Genomic DNA, 20,952 nt, shown 5'->3' with positions numbered 1-20,952 from the left:
GGGCCTTACATCAAGCCAGAGCAGTTGCCAAGGTAAGTAATTTATCTCCATTTTACAGCTGTGGAATAGGCTGGAAGAGGGTAAGGACCTTTGCAACCAGGTGCACTAACGTGGGAGGTGGGCAGCAGCTTCTGGCTTCCGCTGGGGAATCAAGGGCACCGTCAATGCCTGCTCAGTTCCCTTTCCTGAAGACCTTCCCTGTCTTTGGCTCCCTGCCCACCCAGGGACAAGGAAGCCAACCAAAGGGGTTTCTGGAAATGCTCATAGCACAGGTCGTGCAACACAGAACTCGGAGCCCGTGGGGAGGCGGTGCTGCTGCCAGGACATCTTCCTGCTGCACCGTTAACTCATTTTCTGCACGGAATGAAGATAAATCACTCTGCTCCGGAAAACTACATTTAGCATCTCATTCTTTCGGTGGGGCAGAGAAGTTCTCATCGACAAAGCGTTTGCGTTGCAGATGGCTTGCCATATGCCACGTTCCCTCACGCTATCACCTTGTAAGCAGATTCTGTCAGGTTTTAGGAGTAAAAGCTTAATTAACAAGTGGTGTGTACAATTATGTACTTAATTATCTGCTGCTTTTATTTCTTTGTTGTTTCTTGGTTTTCAGAAGTTTGGAAACAATTACAGGCAACTGTTCCCTAATGCAATCTCTCTCTCTCTCTGCACCTCTTTGTATTTGTTTTCTGACATTTGGGGACTGCAGTGTGCTGGGAGGTGGGCGTCCCTTTCTGCCCCTCCTCAGCCACTGTTTAGGACAGACATACTCAACACAGCCCACCCCTACTAACTAATCAAAACCTATCCCTGGGAGGTGACCCAGCAGCATGCTTTTAGAAGGAGTTTCCTGAGACCTGAGCTTCCACATCCCTGGGGGACAGGGGACTGACTCTCTCCCTCGTTCTTTTTCCACTTGCTGGTCCATCCTGGAGACCAGAGCAGGTAGCTGCACTAGGGTGGTAAGGAGGCCACGAGGTGCTGGGACCAAGGGACAGGTGAGCAGCAGGGTGAAGACAGGGGCAGCTTTGGAGAGCTGAGCACAGGAAGCAGGCAGAATTGGAATGAAAACACAAAAAGCAAATCAGAAGGAATTTGCTGAGCTGAGGCCAGGCCCAGGATTTGGGGCTTAGAAAAAAGCGACTGGATTCACCCAGAAGCACTTCTGCTCACAGGCTCTCCAACCTGAGGAGCAGGAAGCCACTGTCTCTAGTGGGCTCATTTTTTTTTTAATACATCAGTGTAGGAGGGGAGGGTCCTGTTTTAGGAAACCTCCCCCCGAATCGAAAACTCAGTTATCAGCAGCATGTGACCACAGAGGTGTCCCCACCACAGACAGCAGAGGAGTCTGAGCATTGAGTTGGCCTTTCTGGCTTCTCAGAGGGCAGAGGGCTGGCTCCTGGAGTGCTAGGCGGGGTCCCCGGAGTCCCCTGGTGCTCAGGCGCCCTGCCCACCAGGCACCCAATGGGGGAGCGGGTTGGAGGGGAGGAGAAGATGCAAGGGCAGAAGAATTGCAGAATCAGGAGATCAGGGCTCCCCTTCCTCCCTCCAGTTTGAGGGAGAAATCGGAGGGTCACTTCCCTGATACAGATGGACAGAGGCCGGCCACAGCCAGCATCACCTAGGCAGAAGCTGCCCTCGGCTGTGCCACTTCTCTCTGTGCGTCAGTTTCCTCACCTGTGACAAACCGCAGGGACTGGGGGAGGACCTCAGCTCTGCCAGGTCCCCCGGACAATTCTGTGTTCTACAGATACCTCGTTCTCCTGTTTCTTAGAGAAGAGTCCACTGGACTCCCGAGGTTTGTGTGCTGTGGAAAGAATGGCGGAGGGCCAGGCTGGGCCTGTCCTGCCCTCAGGGTGTACTCCATACACTGGGGCCTAGAACAGTGCCTGACATGTAATGAGTGCCCAGTAGGCACCTGTCAAACGAATCAACATTTAATAGACACGCCAGTTGCTGCTTTGCCATGCTCATGCTTCCTTCTAAAGACAGGTGCCCTGCCCTAGAGAGAAAGCCACAGTGATCTGCTCCCAGCTGATCAGGGCTGCCCTTGGCGACAAGGCAACCTGAGTGGTGGCCTGGGGTGAAGAGGTGTCACAGGGCCAATGGATTCTGCTTCTCAGAAGGCTGACCTGGGAAGTGCTCAAAGCCCACGAGGCGATTAGCAAGGAAATTGAAACTAAAAAGAATCATGGGCAAGAGGAGTCAGAGGTAGGTGGAGAGGAGCTGAGACGAGCCAAACTGCGAGGGAGCGCCACCAGGCCGCACAGTTGGAAGGTGGAAAGAGATGCCGCCTGCACGGGGGCCTCTTCTCCAGTGTCCACCTGACCTGGTGCCCATCCTGGCTTCAGGAACAACCCCCAGCCTTGTCTAACTGCCCTGTGGTTTCAGTTTGCTTCAGGGAAAGACCCTGGAGTGGAGGAAGCGCAGGAAGTGCACGCAGCTTCTCAGGCAGGGCCCCCAGGCCAGAGTCTGACCAGGTTCAAAAGATAATTTGGGGATTCAGGGAGATGCTCCCAAACCCGCTGAGGGCCCCGGCAGAAGAACTAAAAGATAATGGGCAGGACAGTTCCCCGCTGTGGGGTAGGCTGGGGCTGGCCAGAGGACAGGGAGGGGTGGTGACTGGGAAAGCCTGAGGAATGAAGGAGGACTCCCTCCCCACGGGCAGCATGAAATGGCATCTGGATACTTTTACTGCTGAACGCGGAAATGCTGGGTCAGTCTGACCTCTGGACACAACGTATCTGTGAGATCCTTAAGGAACAACCCTCTCGGATTTTTTTCACCTGACAAGAGAAAAAAACTCTTCAAATCCATGGCCAGGGAGGCTGAGGAGAAAGGAAAGCGGAACTAAGCATGACCTGGGTCTGTGACCAGGAAGGCAGGTGCCTGGGCCCATCCTGCCTCTGCCACAGGGCCCCTCTCCTAAGTCACTTTTGACTACAGATGGCTTCTGTCATCATACACCATCCCCAATCTAGTCCTGTCAGGAAGGGGACGTGGCCGAACGGCAAGGTTTAAAGCCACCTTCAACTCACAGAGTTGCCCTGTGATCCAGGGTAGCACCCCCCACTCCAGCCCCACGCCCTGGCCACAGCTCAAACCCCACTTCAGTCTCGAGTCATTCCTCAGAAGAACTTCACCCAATAGGCCCAACCCTGGCTGCACCCATGTGCTGGGGAAATCGCCAACAGGATAGGGGACAGCTAGGAAGGTCCCCTAGGAGAAAACTTTGGCGAGGGGACAGTCAGTGACAATTTGGGGACTGCTGAGAAAGGCCCTAGAACTCTGCCCTCTGTGCGGAGGCAAAGGAGTGCTCACTTCCAGAGTCAGAGTCAACTCTCACCAGGCCCCAGAGGTAGCTGGGCCCTCGGCACCTGGTGCTGGGGGAGGGGTGGCCCCTTTGCTGGCTCTTTTCCATGCTTCTCATTTCTATCCTCCCCCACCAGCCCCGTCCCCCAGCCTCTCCTGCCATCTGGCCCCTTCAAACTGCAGGGTCAGTTTCCCTCTCACAGGGGACCCTGCTGCCACCAGCTCTGGGATGGTCTCCCACCCTGAGATCACTGAGCCCCCAAGCCCAGGCTGCCTGGATTGAAGGGGCTCCGTTACCACAGCAACTTTAGGGAACCCCCGGAAGGAAGAGGGACGGTAGGGAGAGCAGCACTGTCACCCAGGCACCAAAAATGGTCGCTCACGCTGAGCTTCTCCCCGCACCGCCTCCTCCACCCGAGGCCTGCAGCTCTCCTGAAGGCTCGCCTGGTCCTGGGAAAAACCAATTGCTCCCTTACCTGATCATCTGTGGGCGGAAGCAGACAGAGGAATAAAGGAGGGGAGGGCTGGCTTCGTCCCCACCCTGCTGGTCACATGTGTAGCCCTTGGGTTCTTGAGCAGCTTTAAACTAGACCCACCAGGAAGTACATGTTCACATGGGCAGCAGTCAGTCTCCTTTCAAGGTGGCTAAATCGGGTTACCCTGAGGACCTCTCACATGGAGGAGGAGGGGGGGGGTGCAGAGTTTAAAGATGTACCTATGGGTGCCAGTGTTTGGAGGAAAGCCCACTTCATTCTGTGAGGCCGGCCTGGGGTGGAGGCCCCAGGAGGCAGATGGTGGTCAGAAGCACAGGCAGGTGGACCCAGGTCTCAGTCATGGATATGGGCAGGCACCGTCACGGGGCTCAGGTGGAGACAGGTGGGTCCAGGTGAACTTGACTTTGTTCTGACCCTGCCTGATCTTCATTTCCCCCAGTTGCCCTTCGCTTTGAGCCCAGCTCCAGATACGCCTTTGATCGGCACCTCCTGCCTCCCCATGCTAAACCATAATCAGCACACACTCCTCTTTCCTGTCCCGAACCTTAGCAATTAGATCGCAGGGTTTACATGCATGGAAAGAACTTCCTAGGAGGGAGACTAAGCCCTCCATAAAAAAATTCTGACTAGTTAATTCTTCATGGAGTTGAAATATAATGGCTGGGTCCGCGTTGCCCTTACACCCTAGACAGAGCCAATGAAGAGATTCTGGGAGTAGCCTGGAATCCTACCTTGGAGAAAACCAACAGCTAGAAAAACTGAGCAGCAGCACATCCATACAGCAATGGCAGAGTTGAAACTAGGACCCAAGCCCTACCTTCTTCTCCCTCCATCAAGATGGGTATGTGTATTTCTTGACATGCAATAGCTACCACCTTGCCAGGTTGTTGCACGAATGTGCCAGCAACCAGCCGGCATTGAGCCCCAATTAATGAAACATCACATTACATTATATATAATGACCAAGGGATGTCTTGCCACCTTCCCACAAAAGGCCAAGCGGGGTGGTGGGGATCTAGTGAAGAAAAAATGCAATGTGGAAGGCCCGGCCGGCGAGCAGGTGTCTAGGCGAGCAGGTGTCTAGAACTAGCGGCAACCAGAAAAGGAACCATGTTTCAAGGCAGCCATGACAAGTCAAGAAGAAGTTTGGTTTGTCCCCTGCCTTCAGCTGAGTGTCGCCTTTAGTTAAAGACCGTCATTTCTTTAGCATTTGCTACTTTTCAAATAACATTCCCAAGTTATTTTCCTCTTCTTAACCATGGATGAAGAACAAAGAGAACAAAGCCACCCCGTGTAGGTGGGAGACTGATCTGTGTCCAGTCAGTCCCAGAGCAGAGTAAAAAGATGCCAGGCCAATGGCACCTCAGTGCCTCACCATGTCCCTAGCTCCAAAGGTAGCCATGGAGGCCACAGCCACATGAACAAAGGGATCTGCTCTGCCCAATGTGATCCCTTCAGTAGATATTCCTCTGTTTCCCATCAAAATCTCTATCCTGACTCCAGACTCTCCTCCCCACCCTAGCCCCAGACTCCACACCACTGACTCTGGGCCCCCACCGTAGCCTGGCCTGCTGGTCCCAGACAAGCAGTGAGCGTGTTCAGCAGAATCGCTCCTCGGCTAGCAGAGATCAATACGTCAATAGAAACGTCAGCCGAACACAAACAGAGGGAGGTGGTGGGGGTTGGGTGGGGAGCTAAGTGGGCTCTGGAAAGAAAGGCAGACAGTCCTGCTGGGCTCTTGGGCTCCAGGGAGCTCCCCTCTGGCACTGTCAACGAGGGGAGAAAGACTCAATAACTCAGGCCCTGCTAATCAAGAATCCGCAATCAGATCTAGCCTAAGCTGAACTTGGCCTTTCTTCTCTGGCTGGAGAGAAGGGTTCGAAGAGTTTGCAGAGATCCGCCTCCTGATCTGAGCAGCAGGATTTTTGCCCATTGGTCTTCGGAGCATGTGGTGGGCAGGATTCCTACCACTCCCTTCTCAGGCTGTGTGGTCCCTTACCAGGTTGTAAGCTCCAGGAGGACAGGAACTGGGAGTGGGAGCGCCTGATCCAAGCACATGGCGCTTCTGGGCCACAGCATGGGACGGGTACTTGAGGAACTGTCCAGCTTGGCTGGATTTTGAGCAGCTGGTCTTTGCAGCAGTCAACCGTTGGAGAAACAGAAGTGGAATTCTTGGATCAAAATAGAGAAGAAAGGCCACAATTCTCCTGTGTTGATAAGTGGTGAGAACTAACCCTGACTTAAAAAGCCACAGTAGATCTCCGAAGCCATCCAATTCTGGGAGCCCGCAGGAACCCAGAGCCAGGTGGGAAGTACTGGGGATGTCCTGTTTGTAGAACTTCAATTCAGGGGCATGCAAAAGACTGGGTGACTTGGCAGGTCACCAAAGAGCCAGGCTGGCAGGGGCCCCCGACAGCTTCTTTCTGCATCTAGGCCCACAGAAGCCTCTGTCCTTCTTCTTTGAGAGTTTGGGAAGACCGGCCCAAGCCAAGGAGGTGGTTTGGGGTTCTTTATGGCGCAGCTCTGCAGACGTTTGCGTAACAGGGCTGGAGTGGATTCTCCATCACGCAAACCCTGACTGTGTTTTTAAAGAGGATGTGGGAGGGACAGACTTGGTGCACCTTCCCTGGTGTTGGTGAATGTGGCGGGACTTTCCCAGAGAGACTGTCACCCTGCAGAATATTATTCTTCTGAGAAGTTCTCTCAATTACCAAATTCCTGTGTAATCACTTCAAAACTTGATTCCTTTACTCCTGTTCTCTAGCTTATGTCAACCCACTCAAGGAATAAAGAAGCTTTATGGTTGGAAAGTTGTTGCAGAGTGAGAGAAAGGAAAGAAAAGCAATTTTTAGAGATTGGTTGGCTAGGGCAGAGTCCAGAAGGAGGGAGTCTGGGTGTCCTGGGAGCAAGGGGAGGCTGTGGCCCAAGACCAGGGAGGTGGCATTCACACCCCCGGAAAACCACCATGGGAAACCTGTGTTCTGGGTAGAGGTTACGTTTGGTTCTGTGATGTTCCACCGTTTCATGTTTTGAAGATAATGCGAAAATCTTCACAGGTGGGGCTTTTAGGAAATGATTGGATCACGACAGCTCTTGCCTCATCCATTTGATGGGTTCATCATGTGAATGGGCTTCGGGGTGGTAACTGAAGGCAGGCTGGGCGTGGGGAGGAATCAGGTCACTGGGGCATGCCTCTGGGGACTGGGTCTGGCCCTGGCTCTTTCCTCTCTCTGTTTCTGCTTCCCAGCCCCCAGGAGCTGAGCGGCTCTCCTTGGCCACGCCTTTCTGCCTTGATGTTCTGCCCCTCCCCAGGCCCACAGTAATGGGGCCAGCCAACCATGGACTGAAACCTCTGAAACCACGAGCCAAGATAAACCTTCCTCCTCCAAGTTGTTCGTGTCAGGTATTTTGGTCACAGAGATGAAAAGTTGACTAACACAGCTGATAAGGAATTGTCTCCTCTAGTGTCACCTGATCCAAGGGGCACCTTGGGTTAAATTAAGGAGACCAGCCAGACAGAAAAAGCTGGGTTCTTGGGGCAGATGTTAGTTAATACTGGAGGCAGGCTTGGGACAGCTGCTGGGTCTTCAGGGGCTCAAGGCACCTGCCAACTACTGGACTGAGTGGTCTCAATTAAGAGAGGACAATGGCTAGGCCCCTTTGGGAGGATCCTGGGGTCTTTATGCTAAAACATAAGTGGAAATCGGGGCAGTCTGGGTTTCAGGGAGCAGAGCAGACTCCTGAGCCAGGGGCTTCCTCCTCCTTCTGAGGAATCACAGGGAAAGGACCTGTGGGACCCAGGGTGGTCTTGGGCCGTTCGGGGTCAGTGGCCCTTGGGCCTGACGTGGAGCTGCATTTGTCTGCTCCGAGTTTTAGGCCTGCTTTGCAATGACAGCACTCAGGCTCTTGAAGTTGGGGGTGGGGGAGAGGCGGTGGCAGCCACAGGCCTCAGAACTGATGGCAGCTGGGAGGGGCCTGTGGGTGACTGCTCTGCTCAGCCGATGATACTTATAGTGCCTACAACTCAGAGGTGCTTGAAGATTTACTCACTCCTGTCACCTCCATTGGCACTTTCCAAGGATACTTGGAGATGGCAAAGAAGCAGTCACTGGGTTTCAGAGAGGTGACTTCTCTGAGGGCACATGGTAAATAAAGTGTGGTAGAACTATCCAGCGCAGACCCCCTCATCTCTGGACCCTTGACTTCCTCCTTACCAAGTTGCAAAGTGACAGTGCCCTAGGAAGTCCCTCAAGTCAACTCAAGAAAGAGCCACAAGAATGTGAGGAAGTCCACAGCTTCCCATCTTCTGGGGCACCGGTCTCCACATTCCGGAGCTGGATGGGAAGGATGTGACAGGGACCTCCATCAGTTGCTACTTGTTTCCACCTTTCAACTTAGTAGCTTAGGAGGGAAGAGGGACAAGAGGAGCTCCCCATGCATCTGACCACCAGGAGCAATTCGAGCCTGGAGGCTAGCTGAGGTTCAGGAGGTACTTAGCCATCTGTGTGAGACCCAGCTGAGCTTCTTAGAGCAGAGGCAGCCCGTGGGCCCTGTCCACCTGGTGACTTATGTCTGACGCGCACTGATGGGGAACAGGAGAGGCAGAGAGGCAGCCCGCCTGATCACAGCCCAGAGGCTCTGAAACCAGGGAGCTCACTGGCCTCCCTCTGGGGCTGCCCCTGTCCACCTCATAGCTCTCTGGGCCAGTTAAAGTGGGGTTCCTCTGTTCTGGACCTGGGCTTCAGCCTCTGGGTTTTTGGGGTGGTGAGGAGGGTGGAAGTGGAGGATGGTCTTCACATGCACATTGAATTTCAAAATCTTTTGGTCCTACCAAGGTTAATGGGGTGGGTTTGAGAAAGACTTTGATCTTGAAATAGGTAGTCCTGGGTCTAGGTCTTGGATTTGCCACTGACTAGCTGTGTGACCTTGAGCCAGTCCCCTAATAACTGCCTAACAGGCCTGTCACAGTTTCAGTAAGGCTGTCGGGGCACAGTGCTGCACGGCTCTGAGGCGCTCTGCAATGGAAACGGATTTTATCTGGGTTTGGAGTGTGGGGGCCAGGACGGCAGGTGCTTTTGCAGAGGGGGAATCCATGTCACAGGGACTGTCTGGGGCCCAGAAGGTAGCCTTCCTTTACTTCTCCACCTTGATGTGGGGTCAAGAGGGCTCTCTAAGATTCAGGGGTTACCAGGCTAGGAAGGCAGCCGCTCAGCATGGTTAAACACCACTGAGCAGAAGGAAATGAACCTTTGAAGGCCGCTCCACTTCCCCAGATATTTTTACTGCACATCATAAATTACCATCCTGTTTTATTTTCTTTTTATAGCCTCTTCCAGGCCATTTCTGGCGATTTACTCTCTGCTCTGGGCCAACTATGTTAGAAACAGTTTCCTGGTCTTTATCTTTCTCTGTCAACACCTCAGGTCCTCAGTGACTAACCCAGCAGCTGGGGGGATGGCTTCCAGGGCCACCTGTGAGCTGGCTGGGGCAGCATCAGTGCTGGGAACTGAAGGGTGACATCAGAGATTCAGGACATCCAGGCCTGCCCTCCGTGAGGGTGTGGGGGCTTGCAGACCCTGCTCTGGAAAAGGGTTCCCGCTTTCTGGGGCCCAGGGTTCTCACTCTGGCGGTGGCCAGCAGGTGATGAGGGATCCCTCAGTGTAGCAGGACCTCCCCAGATGTGGCTGGTCCAGATTGTGAGGATCTGGAAGTGCTAGGAAGAACTCCAAGGTGCTTCATCAACCTCCTGTGCTTCTACCTTGGGCAGAGGGTGGGGGTGCTGGTGGCTCCTGCCTGAGAGGCACCAGACTTGCTTTCTAGTCCTGGTTCTGCTACAAGTCAGCAGCCCTGGGCAAAGCCCTTCCTCTGACTGGGTGTCAGCTTCCTCATTTGTAAAGTGAAGGGGCAAAAGTGGATCGCTTCTAGACTACAATGTTCCACTTAGTGCCACCTCACAGGCACAAACATGCGAGCATTTGTTTGCCAAGTGACATCTGCCCACGACCAATTACTGTGCTGTCAAGTTCACGCATAGCCACCCTGTTTTTAACAAAATGCTGGCTTCTCAAATGAGGGAGGCGATGGATTAGGAAAGATTTGAATGATGCTCCTGAACCTTGGATGTAACATTTTCACTGAATCTTTCTATCCTGATTAAGGGGAAAGCAAAACAGCGGCAAAGTTGTCTCTCCTGTCATTATTCAACTAGAAGAGGATTTTTGTTCAATACCACTCTAGTGTAAATCGCTGATTGTTCTCCCAGGCCTGTGGCTGTGGTGTGACCTTTGTGGTGACCTTTGTCGTATCCTAGTTTGTGAGTAGGTGGTGGTCAGGGAGACATCAGCACATGCTGAGTTTGTGATCAATGGAAGGATCTAGAAGGGGGCAGGAATTACAGCACTCACGGTGGTGGGTGGAGGCTAGTGGGCAGGAGAGATGCCTTTGCCTTGCCAATTAGAAGATGGGGGCAGGCTACCTACTCAAAAATATCCTGAAAAGAGTAATGCAGGGCGACATGGAGCTGGGATAGGAACGGGGCTCGGGGCCTCTAGGGTGGAAGGCCTCAGGGTGCAGACAGAGAGAAAGGTGTAGAGGTTGCAGGACTCAGGGGCAGAATCCCTCTCTGGGCCTCAGTTTCCTCATCTGTAAAATAAGGGGGTTGGACTAGACAGGCTCCAGCCTCCGTCCTGCCATCCAGCTGTCTCAGAGTGAAGAGGAGGGTCCAGGCAGGTGTGAAAAGAGGAGACCAAGGAATGTGTGGGGGGGCATTCCTGGCTCAGCGGCACTTCACAGAGCACCCCCCCCAAGTGTAGGAATAGGGGTACAACCTGCACTCAACCTTGTAGACAAACTCATGTTGAAACACTACTTTCAGGGTCTGGTCTCTAAAAAATTAACTTCTCGAAAGGTACAACTTCTAAGTCAGTCCCAGGGCTGCTGAGGGTGCTCCACGCAGCGCTCAGGGGTAGCCACCTGGCAGACCAGCAGGAAGCCAGCGCATTCCCTTCAGGGCAATGTTAGACATACGTTCCCATTTCAACTACAGCCCCCATCCCCTTCAAATTGCATACCATGTGACCCTTTTATGACTCCACCACCCTGAAGAGACACACCAGTGCAATTGGCCTGTGTGTGTCTGTTTAACATTAGGGGACACTCCTTTTTCTCGGGGCGGGGGGAGTTATTCTTTGGTTTAAATGCCAGAGGTTGCACTGGTAGAAAGAAGGGAGAAAGGTGTGGGCCTGGGAAATGGAGGGGAGAGACATTTTACAATTTATCAAGATGTGAGTACAGGTCCTCTTTTTGAAAACCCCCAAAGCCCTCTACATTGAGCTTCTTAAATTAGGAAGTAATGTTCCTAACAGCCACCTCGAGGCAAGACTATCTCTAGGAGAGCAATTTGGATCATTACCGTGAAATCATCATGTTCAGGTGCTTCCAATGCTGTGAGATCCAGCCGTGTGAAGAGCCCCAGATTTGCTGCTTCTTGACAGACAGCACATCTGGGGCAGGGTGGAGGCTGGGATGGGGTGGAAGATATGTTTCAGGAGAGGCAAAGCCTGACCCTAGAAAAGTGTCTTCAATTGGCCTCAATTTAAGAGGTGGCTCAGATTTCTCTGTGATTTCCACACCCCAGCTGTAAACTTCTGGCAAAACTCTTTGATTCTGCTTTGGGGGACACTTTCCTCCCCTTTCAGCAACCTTGCCTCTTTCTTCCAGATTTTGGCCAAGAATAATCTAAGACATCCTACCATCTTTCATTTGGATAAACTTCCAAAGTGCACATGTACATCTTATGACATGAGGTTTATTCTAAATCAATTCAATAGCCCACTAAGTCAGCAAGTCCTATTTCCTGACAATTCTGGAAGGAAGTTTAAAGCACTGTGAGATCAACTCCCTTAGCCAACAGAAGTTCTGGAAGAATCCTTCTAAAATGGCATGGAAACAAAAAAGCATAAACTGAGATCTGGAAGAATGAACTTATAAATATACCATTTAAAGTAAATTAAATGCTTTAAATAAAGTTCAACAGAGTGTGCCAGACACCGAGCTAAATGCTACTGGAGACAGAAAATATGACGGAGCTCTGTCTGCTGAGCGAGGGCCTCACAGTGGTCTAGCTGGGGAGGTGAGGCTGTCCAAAGATCAGACAAATCAACAGATGAAGCTAACCATGCTCCACTGCGACCTGGTTGCACCCTTGCCAGACCCTTCATGCCCTCCCCAAATCTTGTGGCATCCACACTCAGTTCCTGAGTTTCTCTGGTGAGATGCAGGGCCTGCCCCTCTCCTACCTGCCTCATATCCATAAGAACTTTCTGTCCTTATACCCAGGCTGCCCTGTCTTGGCCTCTGCTTCTCCAACCCTCCATTGCTTCTTTGTACCTCACAGGGATCCAATCTCTCATTGTCTTGGGGAGGATCTGGGCTCCCTTCAAGATCAGTTGTTGACTGCAAGGTCTTCCTGCTCCCCGCCCTGCTTTCTGCAAACCCTTAAGGGTTTAACTACAGGGAAATAGAGGCATTGACCAAATTAGAAACATTAAGAAATGACAAGATACAGACTCTTGAAAGCTTCCACAAGTTCCAGCCCCTGGTCAACAGCTTCTAGAAGCACCACTGGAATTGTGCCCTCTGCTCTTAATGCCAAGGGGGTGAGATCCCAAAAAGCAAGCCCACCCTGCAAGTATACCTCCCTGCACCTTCCCTTAGGAGGCAGGCTCAGGCCTCCAGGGGAGTCCCAGTGAGTTGCAAGAGCTCCCCGGATCCCAGGGTAGCCTGGCCATCCCCACTCTCCAAGCCTGGTTATCCAGTACTGATGCTTGCTTAGCCCTCCTAAAAGGCCCCAGCCTCAGCCCCTTTCCAAGAGCCACCGAGGTTTCCAAGGACACTCCCATTTAGGTATGTGAGTTAATAGATCTGAAATGGGCTCCCATCAGCTCTTCTGAGACTAGAAGCTGGGAGAATGTGGATTTCCCTGGCCTCCCTTCCCTGTCCCCCACTGCTGTTTGGTTCACATTCAAATAACCAGCTGAGGTGAAAACCAGAGCCCCAACCAGATATGCCCCTTCCACCAGGCCTCCTCCCAACAGTGCCGCCACCTCTCAGCCAGGGCGCCAAGGTGCACTTCCTCTGGGTCTGAGGGGACTCTCCCTCACCTGCTAAGTAGAGCCACCCACACCTATTGTCACAGGCCCAGGAAAGAGTTCTCCACCTTGTTTTCTTCACCTCTTTCCACTTCTTTCCCTGGCAGACTATCACAATGGACATCTGCATTTTAAAGGTAGGTCCCTCAACTTCCCCGTCTGGGAAGTCCAAGCACCAGTTCAACCTGATTGGTCCCCCCTCATTCCCTCCCTCTTTCTGAGTCCATTTCCTTACAATTTACCATGGCTTTCTGTGAAAATAGCTGTCCTAGATGAATCGGGTGCCAGGGAGGCTGGGCAAGTAGATGGATTGGGGTCATGGAGGAAAACGTGGATTGTTAAAAACTTGCTATTTTAACAGTTTAATCAAATGCTATCATTTCAGTCACTTTTCATTCACCTTCAGAAATCAGTCAATTCACTGGACTTTTTTTTTTTTTTTTTTTTAAATGGTCTTCCATTTTCTCTAAGGGAGGCTTTGGGGCTGGGGGAGGTGGCAGAGGTGGGCCCCAGCTGATTTCCTTCGCTTCCCACAGGTTACTGTGTGTCTACCCTCTTGTCAGGGAGAACTTGACCTAGGCAACGCCATTTTGAAATATATCCTTCACCTTAGAACAACAGTCACCCCACGGTAACTCTGACTCAGCCTCACTCAAACCCCAGACAGAGTTCCATCATAACAGAAGAAAGGGAATTGTTATCTGGGACTGAGTCTTGAGAAATGCCTTGTTGGACATGGAACATAAATCTACACACAGACCCACCCGTCCTTGACAACCCCCTAGCAACGGCCTAACCACAAAAATCATCCCACTCCCCTGTACCTTCCCTAGGCTGCAAGCAGAAGACCAGTTCCAGTCTCCACTGGGCCCAATCTGCAGGTCTGTCCAAATAAACCTACGGTTGCTGTGGAGCGGCCTCTGCGCTCTGTTTCCTTCTTTCTTTTATTTCATTTTCACCTGTTTTCCTCAGCTACACTGGGAAATGAGTGGGGAAGAAGGACAGACGGGCAGGAGACACGGGACTCCCAGTGGATCCAGACTGTCAGCCACTGAAGATAGAAAGGCGCCCTACTGGGTCCCTGGGGTTGGAGGGGCCTGGGAAAGGAGCAAAGACCCACCCATTTCCTGGTGGATGGGACTTACAGGTGTTCGAAACTTCCCCATAGGGCTTCTGTCTAAACAGCTGAAATGAAAATAGTAAGTCTGGGGTCCCCTACCCCCCCACCCCCCCCACCTGCCATCTGTGCAAAGTCCTAGGCCAGACACTGCCCATTCCTTCACTCCAAAGGACTTTGGAAGTAATGTCTATGGGACCTCCCCAAAGACGTTTTTGACCCTAGGAACAATCGAGCGGGTCAAGGCTTTTGAATTAGCTGAGACTTTCCACAGTAAGCCTCAATCACTCCGACCCAGCTGAACTGGGTGCTCCTGAAAGAAGAAACAGAGAGGCCAGAAAAGCTGGCAACAGGACAGGATATTTGAAATCAGGGATGTCTCAGGAAACCGCTAAGTCGCTTCCCTGCCCCAGCCCTGGAGTCTGGGGACAGGACGCCAAGATGCGCAGCTCACCACGCCCTGGGATCTTGAGCAGAGTGGCCCTCGGGCAGGGGCAGGGGGCGGCGCGGGGCGGGGCGGGGCGGGGCGCGAGGGCTGCGCGCTCCTCACCCGGGGCCCCGCCCGCTGCCCCCCCACGCGCGGAGTCCCAGCAACCGCCGTCCCCAACGGCTGCCTGCGTCCTGCCACGGGGTTTGCCGGGTTTGCCCCGCAGAGCCGCCTCTCCCTCCCTGAGGGCTGAGACCGTCCAGATCACCAGAAGGGTCCACGGAGGGAGGGAGCGCGGGAGGGAGCGCGGGAGGAAGTGGGGATGCTTTCTGGAGCTGGGAAAGATGCAGGGAGCCCCGAGCTTGTAGGCTGGGGGCCCTTTTGGCCTCACAGAGGAGGTGGGCTGTGCCTTTTGTGGCTTCAGCCATTGCTGCCGGGGGGTCTCTGTTTTTAGTGGCTGAGGGTCCCAAAGCAAGGCCCTGATGGAAGCCTGCACTAAGAACAGGGCTTGCAAATACCTGAGTGTAGGGGAGGCATCGCAGGGTCATCGCCTTAGAGTATGTTGGGGTGGAAATTGTGGCCCAGAGAGGCGGGGTTTGGGCCCCAAATGGAAGGCAAACAATTGGGTGCCCCCGTCAAGGTGTTGATATTGTGAGATACTTTGGGAGTGGGGATCCTGTACTTTCAAGTCTACGGTCAGCTTGAGGGTTAGCTTCTATGAAGCAAGTTTGCTGGGGCTGCTTCTTTGGGGGCAGCCTTGAGCATCTTGAATAAATTATTGCATGAAGGGCTTTGGGCCAGAGGCAGAAAGGAGACTGTATGATACTGAGAATGGACTAAGGCATGTTCTTGCCCAGAGTCGGTGGGCTTAGCCAGAGGGGCCTGGGGTGTGGAGAAATATAGAAAATCGATGGGATCGGCTGACCCTGGCAAACTCCAGGGGTAGACAGGTGCTATCCCAGGCTGTTAATAAGGACTGGATAGGGTGTCATAGGGTAAGGGTATGGGGGAAGGATCTGGAGGGGAAGAGGGTGGCTGGCTGCCACCCACTTTGTCAGTGAATTGGGTGGGGTGGGGTTTGGGGCTTAATTGGCTCCTTACTAAGATATTTAGAAATGCCCTTTATTCAGAGATTAATCCAGGGAAAAATAAACTTTTGAGTCTGATCCTGAGTTCCAATGGTTTGGGTATGCAGAGCCTGAATCCAGCAGCAGCCTGTTCATACCTTAGTTTTTCCATCATAAGCCTCTGGGGAAAAAAAAAAAGTGCTTTGTACTCCAGTATTCTCTCCTCTGGCTAGAACCCAGAGGTGACAAGAGACTGACTCACCTTAGCCTCCCAGGGAGGCAAGGGCAAAGGGAGAGGGCCTCGGAGCAGCTCCTCTAGTGTACTGAGAGCATCGAGAGGCTCACGACCAGACTCAGGTTGGCTGTGGTTTCAGACTTTGCCCATGTGGCGTATGTGGAACCGCGCAAGGTCACCAAGGCAGCGCTACCCCTTAACATTTATCTGCTTTTCCCACTGGAGGTCAGAGTCCCTTAAGGACAATGCCTTATTCACCTTGTGGACCCCTGAGCTCCTGGTATTGAACTGGCACGTGGTTGGCATGGGCGATGCACATACTTACTGGATCTTGAAGAAGGCCAAAATCAGAGGCACTCTTTGTAAGATCCACATCAGCAGGGGGTGGGGGAGGACTGCAAAACAGGGAAATCTTGGAATGCAGCTGAGGAGGTGGGGCATCTGAGCAGCTTTAACTAGGAGAATGGATCCTGAGCAGGGTCCATTTGTACCTCTAGGAATGTAAGAGCCAGTAGGAAAAGACCCTCCCCATGAACCACAAGGGATTTCTGGGTGGGCACGGGGTGGTCTCTGTACTCCTACAGACATTTGGGGCAGCGATGGTAAGGTACCTTCCTTACCTTCCTGCTCCCTAAAAAAAAAAAAAAAAAAATGTGTGGAGACTACATATTCTTGCCCAATCAGCCTGGACTGATTTCCTAATGAGAGATGAGGAAAGCCTCTGGGCCTGCCAGGCCTAGTGAGATTAGACCTGGAAAGGGAACTGTCTTTGAGATGGGGCAAATAAGCGTATGCTGGGTCAAATGGTTTGCACAGGGGGTGTCTTAGCTTTTGGAAGGAGGTGGAAGTCCTGCCCCCTTACTGGGACTTGAACTTCCCAGGTATTGGTGCTGTGTGGAATTGCTCCCTGCCCAGGGGCCCTGGTCACTCTCCCAGCCCCACCCTTCCCTGAATGCTGAGCTGTTCTCTGTTTGGTCTTGTTTCACTGACTGTGGCAGAACCAATTGTCCCCAATAAAGGCCAGGAATCAGAGTCCCAACATCCCATCAAGTATCTCAGACAAGATGCCCCAGGATCATAGGACTTATGTGCACCATGAGAGCTTTAAGAGCTGTGAACTTGGGAGTCTCCCTTGTGGGCACTGATGCTGTCGTCAGCCACACCTAAAGGTCACATAAATAGGAGTGCTTTTCAGAGCCTCTCTCAGAGGCACACTCCCTCATTTGCCCTGGAAAAGGCACTGTGGAGAGAGGAGAACCCAGCAGGCTTTGACTGCCTGTGCATGCTGGCCCAGGCCCAGGCCCACCCTTAGACAAGGGCTCCCTGCTTTGCCCCACCTCAAAAGATGAGCTCTCATATGGGAAGAGCAGACAAGGAACAGCAGGATGAAGCCTCCAAAGAAAAACCAAAACCCCCAAAACCACCCTTTGGGACTATCAGAGAATTCTGGACAGTGGTTGTTGTCGGCATCTGTGTTGGGGGCTGGGAACAGGTCAAGGGGACCTCTGCAGGTGGCAAGTGACAAATGTCAAATATTGGCCAAGGCCAAGGGAGACTCTGTCGTGTTTGAGGTCATAGTCATGGTTTCTTTTGGACTTTTAGCCAGAGGCAGAGCCCCAGCCCTGCCCGGTCACCTCAGAGCTCTACCTGGGAAAAAGTGAGGGGAGCTTATTTCTCCCTCAACTCTGGGATATTGTGTCACCTTTCAGGGGAGCAAAATAAAGTAGGCGATGGCTCCTTACCTGTGGGACTGAAATGTGGGACTCCTTGTTTGTATGGGCCTTGTGAACCTGACCCACTAGTCCTGCAGGGGATGCTCCTTGGCCTCATCCCGCACGTGACAAACCCACACCACCTAGCCAGTCCCGTGCTCCTCCTTCCTCAGATACGCGTCTCTAAGATTTGGGCCTAGACGCAAATACAAGACAAAAATACAAGACAAAAATTTGCCTAAAAAGGAGTCCAGGGACAATGATACCCCTAAGGGGTCCAGGCAGAAGCAAACTTTGTCATGGTCACCTTCTCCTCTAGCCCCCTAGATAAAGATGGACTCCAAGGAGGAGACTCTACTCTGAGACTACAGCCCTCAGACTACAGAACCACCAGAGTCCTGGATCATGACCCTGGTGGGACTGAGGTGTTGGAGGGCTGGACAGATGAGGACCTGGGCAGAGCATCTCCCTGACCCAGACCTCATCACACCCTGCGTCTGTCTGCTTGCCTCTTCCTGCTCCCTCTGAGCCAGAGGGCAACTTTTGGGGGATAATATTAGGCTGTGGTGGGCCTGCAAATCCCTGTGGACTTTCAAAAACATCTTGGTTTTTCTTTCCCCTGCCAGGGCAGTTCCAGAGCTCGGGGTGCAGGGAAGGAGCAAGTCTTGGGAGCAGAGCTCACCTTGCCCTTCTTTCCCCTGACCCAGGCCTGGCCAGCTCTGGCCTGGGAGTACTTGTGCAGGGCCAGGGCTTTGCCTATTTGAATCCCTCCCTGCCATCGCTGCCCCAAATGTCATTAGCTATCTGGCTCTTAACAGGCCCACTCCGGAGTGTGCTATGGGCTTGGGACTGCAGTGGCCTCCCCTGATCAGCCCAGCAAGAGCCCTGGGGAGGGGTGGAGACAGAGCCATTTAGCCCTGCAGCCTTTGTTCATTTAGAATGTCAGGCTTGGGCAAATGTGGCCCACGGCCTGAGATGGCATGCCCAGACCTCCCGGGGTAGCCAGGAGGCACCTTGGCAGGATGGGGTGGAGCTGAACAGCAGACAGCAGGCTTGGGGCGAGCTGGAAATGTCTGCTTTCCATGCCAGGGAAATCTCCAGTTTGATTTGTAGTAAATACATAAACCTGAAAATAAGTTGATTAGCACAGGATCTCAGCTTAACATGCTTTAAGCTTCTAACATCTGCTTCCCTTAAATAATTCACATAGTAGATATTCATTAGGAGGTTTGGGAGGAGGAGATGGTAGCTCAAAAAGGGTCCCGAGAAGCCTCTTAAGTCAAGAAATGCCCTCCACAATTCATACCTAGGTGTAGAGGAATGCTGCTTCCCTCCTTCTGTCCCTTGTCACAGGCTGCACATCTCACACTACCCCTGTCCCCAGCAGCAGGTATCATGGCTGCTGTTGCCTCTCAGCCCCAGACAGCAGTGTCCCCAGAGACTGCAGCCCGCAGCCACATGATGAGGGTGACCATGGACTCCTAAAACTGCAAGTGGTGGAAACAGCCCCTCTCCGTGCCACCCTGTCACACAATCCTCCCCTGTAGCCAGCTCGTGTGTGGCTCAGGCATCACTGTAGCCGGATGCCCTGCTGGAAGGCTGCACCTGGGTCCTTACCGAGGGACACATGCGCATGCGCACACATACACCTCAGATAGTGGGCAGAAGTCGGGAGTCAGAGTTCGTCACTCACCCCTAGGAGAGACCCCTTTCTCTGGTAAACAACCCCCTTCCCACTTGGTTTTCTGGGGGTTCAAAACTCTTGGGTTCCTCTTCTCAGCAGTTTCCTTTGGAGTTTTGGCTTCTTCAGCAGAACATCATTGCTTTCAACTTTGGAAGGAGCAGGGCTTCTGGGGACCCCAGTGGGGCCTTGAATTTCTATATCTGGACCGAAGGGTGACCAACTTCCCAGGGAGAAGGGCCCACTTCCTGTTTCCCTAGAGTGGGAGCCCCCTGCCAGGCCGTTCATTCCGGCTTCTCTGGGCAAGGGGTTTGCAGTTCACTGAGACCAGGTGGGATCGAGAAGATGCCCAGAAAAGTTATATACGCCTTCTGATGTCTGCTCACTACCAAGTATTGGAAGAGTTTCTTAAGGACTGGAATAGAGCTTGCTGGGGTGGCCTGGCCCTCACGCCTTCAAAGGGTGCTACCCTCTAGGCCCTATGACTTACTTCAGGCAGAAGAGAGTCCCTGAGGTTGCGTTGGTGGACTGATGTCACCTAGTACATGGGTGCTTTCGCCCATTGGGACCTTAAGCCAGAGCCCAGCCTGGGCACCAGGTGGAAGAGATCTGTGGGGAGCTGTGTTGGCCAGATGTCAGGAGTCTAGAAATGACCCCCATACATCATTTTCTCCATGAATTAACTGAGTGTTTAATTCCTGAAAGCTTTGATCTCCTAAAGGGCCTGGCTTGATTCTTTATTTCAGCATCTCTGGGTGTCGTTATTGTAATAATCCTTTCCCTCTGATCAGAGGGCTTTGAAATGGAACGGAACCATATGGAGGTCCCTCGGGTTGAGAAGTAGCTGCTGGGCTCTTATTCCACACTTCAGAATAAATCCCCAAAGAAGGGCCGGTATCCCAGACAGGCACTTCCTACCTGGGGGATCCCCTTCCTCTCTCCAAGTTTAAAGTCCGAGACCTGGCCTAGCCGAGCACCTTGGTCCTGGCAGGTGAGGCTTTTAGTGGTTGGTAATCAGTGTGGATGTGCACAAGGAGGGGCCCAGGGGACCCATGTGATGGCACAGTGGGCTCACTAATGTCTGCAGGGCTGCTGTGGTGTGTGGGTAGAAGCTGGTGGCTTCATTTTGGGAGAACCCTCAGGTTCCCACAGCAAGGCACCCAACTACAGGCAGAGGTGGGGTGATCAGGGAAGTGCTGCTGGGCTTTGGCTTGACCAGCGTTATTTGAAAAGGCTGGGCTCGAGGTGTCTGGACACTGGCTTCAGGTGCCGAGGAGAGGAAGAAACAGCCAACAACATATTTCAACCTCAGTGGAGCTGGGATGTCAAATCTCCTCGGCACAGAGGACAAAGTCTCCTGCCTAGGGAGGCGGAGAGAAGGAATCCATTGGCTGAAGGCCAGTGTGACCTCCCTGGGCAGAGAGTGTCTGGGGCTGAGGAGGCTGGAGGGGTGGCTGGGTTTGGGCTCAGGCCACCCATTCACCATATAGGATGGACCCGTGAATGCTTCTGAGTAGCCTGGGACTGGGAAGTGGTGGGGTGGGGGGAGCCAGTGGTCAGACCAACATTCGGAGGGACTTCAGTTAGATGATGGGGCCAGTGGCCAGGTTAAGTGGCTTGGTTTTATCAGCACTCCTGATCAAATTTCGGATAAAAAGGAATCAGTATTTTTTGGCCTCTGTGAGAGGTGTGTAGACTCCAAGAGCAGAAAACAACCTGGTGAATAAAAGAAACATTCCCCTGTGCCTGTCGGGCATG

Source organism: Urocitellus parryii, chromosome 8 (genome assembly GCF_045843805.1).
Source record: "Urocitellus parryii isolate mUroPar1 chromosome 8, mUroPar1.hap1, whole genome shotgun sequence".
Lineage (NCBI taxonomy): Eukaryota > Metazoa > Chordata > Mammalia > Rodentia > Sciuridae > Urocitellus > Urocitellus parryii.
This window is presented reverse-complemented; position numbering follows the sequence as displayed.